At 38.6% G+C, this 3,306-nt stretch overlaps 1 protein-coding gene across 2 annotated transcripts in view; it reads left to right on the plus strand.

The window, feature by feature from the left end:
• The first annotated feature begins 389 nt into the window (after positions 1 to 389).
• Positions 390 to 3,306, plus strand: part of LOC103367356 (ORM1-like protein 3) — a 14,445-nt gene continuing 11,528 nt past the window's right edge. For both annotated transcript variants that reach the window (XM_008295357.1, XM_008295356.1), the window contains exon 1: positions 390 to 614. The gene's annotated coding sequence lies outside the window, so the exon portion shown is untranslated. The remainder of the gene's footprint in view (positions 615 to 3,306) is intronic.

The following is a 3,306-nucleotide window of genomic DNA, read 5'->3' on the forward strand; positions in this document are numbered from 1 at the left end:
ACAACATTATGAAACTGAGCTTGCACAAATTAGAAAATAATATTACATATAATAAAGACAGTGTTGATAAAGTAAAAGTCACGCTGTTATATGTTTAATTTCTAAAACTACATTTTTATTTTTATTTTTTCAACGTGGCCCATAAGTGTCAATCATGCTCCTTTCTGCAAACCCCGCCCCCTCTATGACGTAAAGGGGACGTGATTCCATCGCGCTGAGCCATAATTAGCCGGCTCGGACCACGTGACTCAAACACACCAATCGCGGGTAAACATGATGAGAAACGCAACCCCCTTTCCGAAGCGTGTGTGTGTGTGTCGGTGAGTCGGGGTGACGTTCCTCCGCGGACGGTGCTGTGTTGTCACCAGCTGTTGGCTACACGACGAGCGAGGAAAAGTGGATGCGTGTCGGTGCTTTTGTGCGTCTGCGGGCGGACCCGGAGCGCTCACAGCCGCCGTCGGTCGCCGGAGGACGGTGCCGGAGCGAGTAACGGAGGCACCGGAGCGTCCGCAGCCTCCCATTGATCCCGTCAGTTACATAACGGAGCGCATCGATAACACACTAACTGTGATAACGGAGCGCTCAGGTCGGAGTTGAAGCCATTTTTCTCTGCAGTGAGTGCTATGATTTATTTACTCACTTACAACTGACATTTATTAGCTCGCTTTTAGCTCCACTTCCGCTCTGTCAAGGTTCATTTAGTTGAATTTTAGCCTTCGACAACTTAGGAAAGCTGAAGGTTGCACGGAGCCCGGTCGGCTGCTCACTCTTTGTCAGTCACACACCGGATTAATCAGCAGTTTTCCTTCACATCACCGCTTAATTATTAAAATCTGCTCACTTATGTCTGCGTTTAGTTACACGTTTGCTCCATAGAAAGCTCAGCCACAGAAGATGAGTGCACTGTGATCAGCTGGCAGGTGTAGAAATCAGCATGTATTCAGCTTTTTATTATTATTTTTGCACAATATCTCAAACTGACTTCTGTGTAATTGCTTTTAGGACACACATGGTTAAAATAAATGACCATTTAGTCATGCAAGGTGTAGACATCGTCATATTTGGAGCTTTTTTTTGTGCAAAATATGAAATTCGGTGCTGTTTAACTGCTTTTAAGGCACAAAGCGTTTAAATAAATGACCATTTAGTCATGCAAATTCACACAGAAAGCAGTTTACTTGATGCAAACTCCAGTTCAGTCACTTATCTTGTCCAGAACTTACCAAAACTGCAGCATCTCGTTTCTAATTTAAATGCATCTTGCATGAGTTTTTGCATTTCGACATGTAAACATGCATATAACACACAGGTGCAGGTGTAGAAATCATCATGTATTGACATTGTTTTGTGGAATATTTGAAATTCAGTGCTGTTTAATTGCTTTTAGGGCACAAAGCGTTAAAATAAATGAGCATTTATTCATGCAAAGTCACATAGAAAGTGCACTTCAGCCACTTATCTTGTCCAGAACTTCCCAAAACTGCAACATGTCTTTTAATTTAAATACATATTTAACATGCATAGAAAAAACTGGATTCTGATTGTCTCGCAGATGTAAAAAGTCCTCATATTTGGAGCTTTTTTTTGTGCAATATTTGAAATTCAATGCTGTTTAATTGCTTTTAAGGCACAAAACGTTCGAATAAATGACAATTTAGTCATGCAAAATCACATAGAAAGCAGTTTACTTGATGCAAAGTCCAGTTCAGTCACTTATCTTGTCCAGAACTTCCCAAAACTGCAGCATCTCGTTCCTAATTTAAATGCAACTTGCATGAGTTTTTGCATTTAGACATGTAAACATGCATAGAACACACAGGTGCAGGTGTAGAAATCATCATGTATTGAGATTGTTTTGTGCAATATTTGAAATTCAGTGCTGTTTGATTGCTTTTAGGGCACAAAGCATCATAATAAATGAGCATTTAGTCATGCAAAGTCACATAGAAAGTGCACTTCAGCCACTTATCTTGTCCCAAACTTCCCAAAACTGCAACATGTCTTTTAATTTAAATACATATTTAACATGCATCGAAAAAAATTAACTCTGATTGGCTCACAGATGTTAAAAAAACTCATATTTGGAGCTTTTTTTGTGCAATATTTGAAATTCGGTGCTGTTTAATTGCTTATAAGGCACAAAATGTTCGAATAAATGACCATTTAGTCATGCAAATTCACACAGAAAGCAGTTTACTTGATGCAAAGTCCAGTTCAGTCACTTATCTTGTCCAAAACTTCCCAAAACTGCAACANATCATGCTAAGATATTCCTCTTCTGCCAAACTTCTGCAGACTGGGAGTCATCTTTTCAGCCAGATGCTTTCATGATGCATCTGCAGACGTCATCACCTTTTGCACTCATGCAGCCCCGTATCATCACGCTGCCACCTCCATGCTTCACTGTCAGGACTATGCCTTCACTGTGGTCATCCTGGTCGGGTTCATGCCAAACATGTTGGACCCCAAATTTACCTTTGGCCCAAAAATGTGTGCCCAACTTTCAAGTTCATTTCTTGCAGTTTTGCACCGAAGAGCTAGCAATGATTTGTTCCTCCTTGTTAATAGAGGCTGACATTATGAACGGTCCTTCACACTGTCTGAGCTGTCACACAAAGTCTGATTTCTAACAATCACCTCTTTGCCAATTCTGAAGCAGCTGCCATCTGTTTTTCGGAGCTAAATTGTGCAAGTAGTGTCGTGTCTGGCTCTGATTAGTGGCTTAGTCTTTACCTCCTGATGACTCCTGCTAATTTGATTCTGCAGACAGAAATAGTGCAGTTATTGAGAGGTGATGCAATTTTGAATCATTAGACGATGAAGATGTTCCACAGGGGTGTACTAGTCTCTGTGTTATACACTTTTGCTGTAAGATAAGATACGATAGAACTTTTTAAATCCAGAAGGATTGTTGTGCCTGATTGAAAAAAAATAAAAAAATACACATCATGAGAAAAAATGCACCACCGTATAGAAAAGTAATAGGATACATGACGATACTAAATATAGACTAGAATAGAAAAGTAAGAAGTAATACTGGCAATGATTGATGCTGCACCTTAATGAAATATTGCACAACATTAAAATATTGCACATATAAATAGGATATTGTTAATGATAATCAAATATTGCACATGAAATTAAGATATTACAAATAACAAATGAAAAACTGCATCTGAAAAAAGAAATATTGCAAAAGAAATGTAATTATTGCACATGAAATTAAAACATTACATATGTATTTGAAATATTGCACATGGAATTAAAAAGTCTACATAAAAAATAATAATGTTTAGAATAATGTTA

This window comes from Stegastes partitus, unplaced genomic scaffold (genome assembly GCF_000690725.1).
Source record: "Stegastes partitus isolate 25-593 unplaced genomic scaffold, Stegastes_partitus-1.0.2 Scaffold1039, whole genome shotgun sequence".
Classification (NCBI taxonomy): Eukaryota; Metazoa; Chordata; class Actinopteri; family Pomacentridae; genus Stegastes; species Stegastes partitus.